This window comes from Triturus cristatus, chromosome 6 (genome assembly GCF_964204655.1).
Source record: "Triturus cristatus chromosome 6, aTriCri1.1, whole genome shotgun sequence".
Lineage (NCBI taxonomy): Eukaryota > Metazoa > Chordata > Amphibia > Caudata > Salamandridae > Triturus > Triturus cristatus.
The window spans coordinates 710,573,417-710,582,842 of NC_140589.1; the positions used below are offsets into that span (position 1 = coordinate 710,573,417).

Consider the following 9,426-nt stretch of genomic DNA (forward strand, 5'->3'; position numbering starts at 1 on the left):
AACCGTCTTATTTCTCGTGCAAGAGATATGAACTGCTACAATCGTAAGACAGAAGGCGAAGTATAATACGTGCAGCGTTAGCAGTGAGATAAAATAATACTGCAATAGCATGGTTTGTAGCTATGACAGATATTCATAAAAATACATACATAAATAAATAACACAGGCTAAAATGTTAATACTCATCTGATGCTTCTAGCTAGTTCTACCTCAGTGTACCTAACCTAAGTGTTGCACGAGGAAAGAAGTAGGTGCTGCTTGTCTATAGTTTAGCTATAGTCGCCAAGATTTTGCCAAAAGTCCCTCTAGGTTCTAGTCCGCTCCATACCATAGAATGAGTGAGGTTGAAATCTCTTTCCGATTCTTTAACACCCCGCAAGGGGAGTCAGAAACCCTGGAGCTGAATTTTCTGTGAGGAGGATGACAGTGTCTGGTCAGTGCGTCAGGCGGGGGGACTGGACTTCCTTCCGAAATTGCCGTGGCGAACCACGCCGTGCAAGTAGGCAGCCGAACCGTGGTTTGCCATGGTAAGTGAAGGTATATTTATACTTTGAAGGTGTTTAGGAATGCCAGTATTGACGTAACAATTGGGCAGAAGAATGTCATGAATGAACCCCTAAGGAATAGATGTTCATGCATAATAAATGAGTTCTTGGAGAAATGAATATCCAAGCAAGGGGGAAGTCCTAAAGGCTTAAGAGTCTGGTTTTCCAAGAACTCGCGACGTAGATGAACGGATGTAGGTGGCCATGCCTGTATTTGGTTAGCATGGATAATGCCTAAATAAGGGTAGGATTCCTATGCCTAAATATGGGCAATGCGAATTGTGCCTACATAAGGACATAAATCGGGAAACCAATATGCAGTATCTAAATCGACACACAACACCATGGCAGTACATATTCACTGCATGAATCCTACTTTTCTAAAATGTGTGTGCAGCTAGGCTTTGAATTGTCCAAAAAACTGAAGGTTTTAGAAGTAAAAGCTTGTGGACAATGTACCACTCTAAGAATATCCTGCAAACTACTGCATGGGAAAAAGAGTTTTGAGGTCACAGCACCTGAGACAGAGTAATAACTACATCTAGATGTGGCAACAGTCAATTTCAAATACATTCTACCATGAGCAGACTGCACTGCCAGAAGGCAACATTCTACTTCATCAGTCAAGGCAATATAAAAACCTGAAGGGGAGTTTCAGTAGGTCTTGAAGGGAAAAACACCAGTTTTTTTTTTTAGCTCTTAAGCATATCCATCAGAAACCCTCTAGTAGGAGACAAGACTGTAAGAGAATTATCAGTTTATAAAACAGCTTCTTCAAGTCCATGGTATCTTGAAAGTCCTGCTGGCAAATAGTACAAAGACAACACTAAGATCCCAAAGGCCGTTCTTTCCAAAAGTAGGTGACCTCTAGATTAATTCTTCAAATGATGACGATTCCACTGCCTACACCTTAGCTGGCTGATTACCTCCTGAGACAGCAGATCTATGAAGGCAATAGTGCACTAGACCTTACTGTCTGCAAAGAGAGCAGAGAAACTGGCTATAAATACTATTGGGGCTGATCGAGGATCTGGTTTTGTTTTTATGAACCAATGAACTGAGTTTGCTCAAGAAAATCGGCAGCCACAAAGCTTTCCTGAAGCCCAGGCATCTCAGGAGCTCCACAGCTAAAGCTGAAAGCCACTCTTAAATCAGGAAGGCCAGAAATCTACCACACCAGCATCTTTAGGTGACGCTACAGGAACAGATTGTAGAAAGGTTAGGAAGTAAGAGAAGTGGATGGGTATGTCTATATCCTGTTTCAGTATCCTGGGCCACCAAGCCAGACCTCCATAAAAAGGACAAAAAGATGACCGCATGCAGGCAGTTCATTTTAGGCAACAGGTGTGGAATAAGGCGTTGGGGAAGAAGGATCCAGACCTTTGACATAAGTCTAAGTGGAAGCTTAAGATGCAAGGGCATCTGCCAGTTTCTCACTGAGGTTATATAATTGTGTTGGTGTAGTTGCCCAATATTTACTACCTAGTATGAGAACTCAGTGCACCATATTTAAAGGAAACTGACACACCACTTCAGAGACTTCCATTCTCTGCATATGTGAATGAAGGTGGTGTGACAATGAGAGGAAGGAAGAGCAGCCCGTAGGAGAGCAGTCTGTGTGTACATGTTCAGCATGCGGTCTTTGAGTTAGTAGTGTGCTGGACAAGGTTCAGAGCAGCTCACAGGAGTGAGACAGGAACACATGAAGAAGGAAAACCAAAAGGAGGAAAGATGGGAGTGGACAGAGCGAGATGCACTGGTGAGACAAGCACAAGTGCACTTATAAGAAGAAGAAAAAAAACACTGACGATCTAAGGGGCAAAATATAAGTGGATGGGAAAGCTGGATCAGGTAAACTATTTCTACATTTTATTATTTTTTCTTCATAAGTCTACAAAGGTTTGCATCAAAATAATGTTGCCATACTACAGAATAAATTTTACATCAATGCTGTACTCTGTGATCCATACTCCGTAGTATATATAAGATAAACAGACCAAGACAATTGAGAACAAGGGTATATAAATGAACTATCTAGTCACTAACCAACGTATCAACAAGGTACACATCTCCGCCACTGAAAGAATTCCAGGGAAAACAAATAGTTTACAGATACTTCATAGTCTGGGATGCCCTACAAATAGCCAAACTGATGTGCTTTAAGTGATTTTGACTTCCACATGAGCATCTCTTCTTCATCCCACCTGTTCATGTCCATATTTCTGTTGTATTGCCACATTATTTCATTAAACAGTGAGGAGATGAAGCAAACTGTTGGGGATGCTCTCCATTTCTTATTTCCTTCACTTTAAATCTCCATTGCTGGGCTTTTTGTCTAATTCCATTCAGCAGTGATGCATTTACCCAACATTACAACCAATATGCTCAGTGTACAAGTTACTTACCTTCGGTAACGATGTATCTGGTAGAGATGATTCTAGCCGCAGATTCCTTCACGACCCACCCTTCTTACCCGTTCTGCGGTGGGAGCGGACGTGTAGGATCGGAGCTCCTGCCGATGGCCTGTTGAAGCACCGGCCTTAATGTCGTCCGAGAGCCTGCTGACCCCCGCCGTGAAGCCGGTGGAGACCGGGAAGCTAGCGGGGAGCAGCGAAAGAAATCGGGAGCGCTCCCCGAGAAATTGGTGCCGACGAACTGGTGGCGGAGTGTGGCTGGGCCTAGGCTGGAGCGTCCGCTCATCGTGAGGCCTGTGTGACTGCCTGTGCGCCCGCTCCGGAGGTGGCGGCCGCCTGCCGCGGCGTCAGTCTCCCGGGTGTGGGAGCGAGAGACGGGAGCACAGCAGCGCACGTTGAGGAGAGACGGCGGACGGCACAGTTGACGGGCTGCGGGGCTGGGCCTGGCCGGCGGCCCGGCTCAGAGGTGCCTCAGCGGGATCGGAGTAGGCCCGACCCCCGGGGGACCCCGCTGGAGGCGGGGCCGTCGCAACGGGAGAGCCGGCCCTGGAGAGAAGCGGACGGTGCGCTGGAGGGCCGGTGGAGGTCTGGCAGACATCCGGATCCCCACGGGCTGGTAGGCCTGTGGGGGTTATCAGCGAGCGGCACAGGAGAGGATCATCCTTGGGCGGAGGAGATCGGAGGCCTATACGGAGTCGGGCAGTGGAGAGCGTGGCAGACTGGGAGGAGCGGGAGTCCCTCTGGACTGTGATGGGGACGCTGCCGGCAGATAGCTGGGGTGTCGCGGAGGGGACGGCCGCCGTTGGCTGCCCTGCGTGGGCCGCCATTTTGATGCACTGGAGGGAAGTGGCGGTCTGAAGACCCCCCGTGGTCTGGTTGCTGGGGGATTGAAGCGGCGCCGGTGCGGCCGGTGAGGAGATTGTGGTGTTGCTGGGAGGGTCCCTTCCTGGACTGGACATCGGTGGGGGGGGGGGGGGGGGGACCCTTGATACACGATCCCCGGCTCTCTTGGGAAGGCAGCAGGCTGAGAGGGTGGTGGTGTGCATGCCTCTCCTTTTCTGACTGCTAACGTGGCACCCCCGGCGACTGCGGAGGACCTACTGCGTGCTGCCTGGGTCCCAGAAGGGGGGTTTACGGCAGCGGCGGGCACAGGTATTTAACGGACCGCAGCGGTGACGCCGCAGGAGGAGGGAGAGTGCCTCGCCCGGAGACTTGCCTGCTTCCCGAGGGCTTTGGAATTAGCGGTGCACAGGGGGGGGGGTGGGCTCGTACGCATCACGGGACAGACTGGCGGAGGTCCGGTTCTCTTCTCCCCCCGCCATTTGCCCGTGACCCAGAGTGGATCAGAGGGTGCGTCGCCCCGGAGGCGGGCGGCTCACGGGCGAAGATCTGCAAAGAGGGGCAACCCCTTGCATCAGCTGGAGGTCCGGTGGGTGAGCTGGAGGCACGATACCTGTGGCACAGTGACGGCACATTGGCGGGAGTGGGGCGCGAGATTGCGCTGAAGAGGCTGGGACGGACAGAGTGCGGCGGACGCTCTTGTAGTGGCGGGGCACGGGGCCTACGCCAGAAGCTCCGATCTTGAACTTTTGTGCCAGCGGTGAGAGCAGGGGGGAGGGGAGGTCCTGCAGTCTGGAGCACCTCTTGGCCCAGAGCGCAACACGCTATGGTCCCTCCTAAGGGGCGTAAAGATAAATCTCTGAAGGACCTGTTTGCGAAAGTGCAGGCGGCACAGCACGCGGACGACATGGCGACCGGCGGTGTGCGCCCCGCAGCAGCGACGTGTGAGGGTGCGGAACCGATTACCAAGGCCTTCCTGTAGTCCATGTTTGCAGGTCTGAGGGAAGATAGCCATACCCTTAAACAGGAGGTCCGTAGGCATGTGGATAGCATGGGGGAACGAGTGGCCGAGCTAGAGGGCAAAAGTGACGGCCGGGATACGGAGCTGGCAGCGCTACAGCAGGAAATACTCCAGATCCACGACCAGCAGGTCGACCTCCAAACGCACGTGGAGGACCGGTCCCGGCGACACAATATACGGACACGCGGAGTACGGCTGGACGACGACTCGAAGGACCTTTTTAGGTATACGAGAGAACTCTTTAATCATATCTTGGGCAGGCCACTCGAGACGGAGCTGCGGATTGATCGAGCACACAGAGTGGGGCCCCCGCGGCCGCCATCCGCCCCGCCACCGGACATACTAGTGTGCGTTCAAGACTACCGCACCAAAGAAGATATAATGAGAAAGGCCCGCCAGATGCACCCGTTCTGTTCTGCGACCAACGGCTGGTTTTGTTTCAGGACCTCTCCGCTCTCACCCTGCACAAACGCAAGACATTCAAGCCAATTACCACGCATCTCCAGCAACGCAAGATTCCTTACAGCTGGGGTCATCCATTCCGCTTGGTGTTCCGGTTCGACAACACACTTTACCAATTGCGCTCCTTGGCAGAGGCGGGCAGGCTGCTGGGAGTGGAGATACCAGCAGGTGGCAGCGAGGATGATGGTCCCTCCCGGGAGGCTGATGATTCACGGCACAAGTGGCGCCAGCAGGGCCGTCGACTGCGTCCCAGGAAACCCCCAGTGGCAGATATACTTAAAGGCCAGCAGGCAGCTCTGGAGTCTGCATCCGCGGAACTGAACGGTTCTCGACCTGGCTGACCCCGGCAGCGGCGAGGGTCGGGCTAGTTTACAGTTTAATACACGGGCCGTTGGCGGGGGTAGCCATCCTACCGCAGGCCACTTACTCCACAATGTCATCCTTCCATTCACCGAGAGGTGGAGGACAATGGGTTGCGACACAGTTTTCTTCTTGGTTGGTTTTTTTGCTTTTGGATTGGGGTTTGGGGGGGATTTGGGGTTCCATGTCCACTATCGGGGGGGGGGCTACTGAAGCTCTGCCAGATGATGTCATGCATGCAGGCTCCTCACTCTACATCCCCATTAGGTAGTCATAGGGGCTTCGATGGGGCAGGTTGGGTCCTTAGGATTCCATAAATGCCGGCTAACACACTTACAATCCTAACTCTCAATGTTCGGGGCCTCAACAACCCCGTTAAGCGTAGGGCGGTCTTATCCTGTCTTGAAAACTCCCAAGCCGATCTATGCCTCTTGCAGGAAACGCACCTATTAGCTAGGGACTGTCACCGTCTCCGATCAGGGAAATTCCCGGTGCAATTCTTTTCCTCTGGCCCTACCAAGGCAGAGGAAGCGGCGATACTGGTGGCGCAGCGATTTAAGTGAGAAGTCCTGCGGAAGGAGGCAGAAATCAAGGGTCGGTTACTGGCCTACAGACTCGCCCTGGGCACCATGACATTTACCGTAGGCTCCATATACGGTCCAAATGAGGGTCAGGAACAATTTCTCCACTCCGCCCTGACTGACATCATGGCCACGGCAGACCACCATATTATCATTGGGGGGGGGATCTGAATCTTGTCTTTGATAACACATTGGACAGATCCTGTCAACGGACGCACCAAGCCGGAGCGCTCTCGGCACCGGGGATGGAACGATTACGGGTTCTGGGACTTTGTGATCTGTGGCGTAGCTTCCACCCGCAGGGACGGGAGTACTCTTACTACTCACATGCCCACCAGACTTATGCCAGACTGGATTATTTTTTGGGGTCTACCTCAGTTCGAGAGATGGCGAAGGGCACTGAGATAGGGGCTGCCTCACTCTCCGATCACGCACCGGTGGGTGCTACTTTCACCCTTGTCACAACCAGCTCGGATATGGCGCCTTAGAGACACCCTCCAACACAGAGCTGATGTGGTTACACACATACAAGGTTCCATTACTGATTTCCTGTCACATAATGCTAACACTGACACAACTCTGGCTACCCAGTGGGCGGCGCTAAAGGCTGTCCTCCGAGGAGAGTTTGCCATATCGGCGGCAGAAAATGTAGAGCGCAGGCGTAAGCGAGACGACCTCACGCGCCGGACAAGAGAACTGGAGCCGATGCATCAGAGAATGGGAGCTCCCCGTGTGTGGCGTCAGTTGAAAGAGATGCGCCAACAACTGGCAGCCCTGGATCAGGATAGGGCGGAGTTTGCGGCCCTGAGGTTGAAACACGCCTACTATACCGGGGGAGACTGATGCGGGCGCCTTCTTGCTCACAAGCTCCGTGAAGTCCGACAGAAACAGGGGGTTCGCGAGATCCATAGAGAAGATGGCACACGAGTCTCAGAGGACGGTGCCATAGCGGAGGCGTTCTGCGATTTTTATGCTACGCTTTATACCGCCTCCCTATTGGACGAGGCGGACTTTTTGGACTCCGTCACCCTACCAGCCCTGACTCAGGTGCAAAGTGGTACAAAAGGGGGTGGTGATGGACGGAGCATCAGAACCAATCAAACACTCACACCCAGTCAACAGATCTGGGTTTGATCCATCAATGTTCTTTAGCCCACTCTGCCACCCCAGTTCAGACATGGCCATATGCAAATCAGTCTGACCCTGTGCCTCATGGAAACAGTCCAGCCCGAACTGCCAAGCCATGCCTTCCCTGGACCGGAAACAAGCTTCCTAGGACCGGTTTCTGGCATTTCAGCCGTCTTCAGCCATCCTTGCTTGAATCCAGTGGCAAAGTGAGCAAGGGACTCACGTCTGAGCATACCCTGCCAACTTATGGCGAACAAAGCGGTACAAAAGGGGGTGGTGATGGACGGAGCATCAGAACCAATCAAACACTCACACCCAGTCAACAGATCTGGGTTAGATAGACATATGGCCATGTCTGAACTGGGGTGGCAGAGTGGGCTAAAGAACGGTGATGAATCAAACCCAGATCTGTTGACTGGGTGGGAGTGTTTGATTGGTTCTGATGCTCCGTCCATCACCACCCCCTTTTGTACCGCTTTGTTCGCCATAAGTTGGCAGGGTATGCTCAGACGTGAGTCCCTTACTCACTTTGCCACTGGATTCAAGCAAGCCTGGCTGAAGACGGCTGAAATGCCAGAAAGCGGTCCTAGGAAGCTTGTTTCCGGTCCAGGGAAGGCATGGCTTGGCAGTTCGGGCTGGACTGTTCCCATGAGGCACAGGGTCAGACTGATTTGCATATGGCCATGTCTGAACTGGGGTGGCAGAGTGGGCTAAAGAACGGTGATGGATCAAACCCAGATCTGTTGACTGGGTGGGAGTGTTTTATTGGTTCTGATGCTCCGTCCATCACCACCCCCTTTTGTACCGCTGACTCAGGTGCAGGCCGATCTCTTAGAGAAGGACATACGGGTAGAGGAGGTAATTGCGGCCATAACGCGGCTGAAGCTTGCAAAGGCCCCCGGACCGGACGGCTTCCCAGCCATCTTCTATTAAAAGTTCTGTACCCGGCTCGCACCTCTCCTCACCCAACTCTTTAATTCCTTTTCCGAACCAGGGGCGATTCCTCGGGATCTCTTAGAAGCTTCCATAGTGGTCATCCCTAAGCCAGGGAAGGATAGGACTCAGTGTGGTGCATATCGTCCCATTTCCCTTTTAAACGTAGATCTTAAATTGTACACAGGGATTTTGGCTCACCGTCTCGCACCTCACATGCCCGGCCTTATTGACCCGGATCACGCGGGTTTTATCCCGGAGCGCCAAACCTCAGACAACACGAAACGTGCTCTCCATTTAATCGAGAAGGCCTCCCGCACGGAAGGAGAGTATCTACTCCTCACCATCGATTCGGAGAAGGCATTTGACCGCGTTCATGGGCCATATTTAGAGCGGGTCTTGCAACAGATGGGCCTGGGGGAGAAATTCCACACCCTCATATTTAATTGTTATAAGTTCCCGTCTGCTTCTGTCTGGGTGAATGGCTACACGTCCACTAGCTTTCCGATAGGGAGGGGTACCCGACAGGGGTGCCCTCTGTCACCCCTCCTTTTTGCCGCTTACATGGAACCGCTCGCCCAGCGGATTCGGCAAAATTCGGAGATCTCCGGAATCCTGTTAGGGGGATATGGCCACACCATCAGTCTGTATGCCGATGATGTGTTGATCTCGTTGTCCAGTCCGCTCACAGCTTTGCCAGCTTGCCTTGCGGAGTTGGATTCTTTTGCGCGGGTTGCGGGATTCAAGGTCAATGCCGACAAATCGTTGGCCCTTGACCTCCCCCTGTTAAGCTCCACCCGGGAATATCTTCAGGGTTTGCTACCCATTCAGTGGGCTTCTGACGCGATTCCCTATTTGGGGATTCAGTTGGCACCCACTCTCCTGCAAGTTGTTACTATTAATTATGCTTCCCTTCGCCGGAAGATTAGTCGGGAACTTGGTCAATGGAAATACAGCACCCTCTCGTGGCTGGGGAAAATTGCGGCGGTAAAGATGACCATCCTGCCTCATTCTTTATCTCTTTCGTACTATTCCTTTACGCCCGCCCGCGGGCTGGATACAGCAGACTCAGTCTGAACTTGCCCAGTTTATATGGCATGGTCGGAAGCCGCGCATGAAGCGGTTGCTGTCGGTTCTGCCCC

General features: G+C 52.6%; 1 protein-coding gene across 3 annotated transcripts in view; it reads right to left on the reverse strand.

The window, feature by feature from the left end:
• Positions 1 to 9,426, reverse strand: part of CEP57L1 (centrosomal protein 57 like 1) — a 171,075-nt gene that overhangs the window by 24,844 nt on the left and 136,805 nt on the right. The gene's annotated exons all lie outside the window — the stretch shown is intronic.